This window comes from Colossoma macropomum, unplaced genomic scaffold, assembly GCF_904425465.1.
Source record: "Colossoma macropomum unplaced genomic scaffold, Colossoma_macropomum, whole genome shotgun sequence".
NCBI classification, from domain to species: domain Eukaryota; kingdom Metazoa; phylum Chordata; class Actinopteri; order Characiformes; family Serrasalmidae; genus Colossoma; species Colossoma macropomum.
The window spans coordinates 5,649,382-5,649,938 of record NW_023494808.1 but is presented as its reverse complement, the minus strand read 5'-3'; positions in this window follow the sequence as shown (position 1 = coordinate 5,649,938).

Genomic DNA, 557 nt, shown 5'->3' with positions numbered 1-557 from the left:
CCAACAGGACAGAAATCTCACTGCCCTGTGAGAGATACTTTATAGATGTTTCATTTTCCTTCTCCTTCCAATACGCAATAAGCAAAAATGTTGTGGAATACAGTCCTGTTTTGAACAGGAAAATATGGGAACTGAGCCATGTTAGCAGTTAGCCTTCCAGTCGCCAACAAAACACAGGTGCCGTTATCTATTAGCAGAATTTGTTATTCCGATACTGTGAGGGTAATCCGAACAGGACTATTACCACAAGATATCCAGGTTTGATGCCCCGGAATTATTAGCTAACACCGCAGATTCATACTGGATTAAAATCTCATAATCACTTAAACTATAGCACCTTCCAACTAAAACTAATCCTGCTCAACTAGGGCTTTACTAGATGTAAGTGCTTATATGTGCATGTATGTATGTGTGCAAGATGTAAAGGTTTCTGTGATGCTTTTCTTTGTACAGAGCTGATTTAAAATGGATGACCTTCAGCTTTATTCCCAAAATACCACTGTCTCTAATGCTGTCGCAGATATTTACATGTCATTACATGATATTGTTTGCCTCTA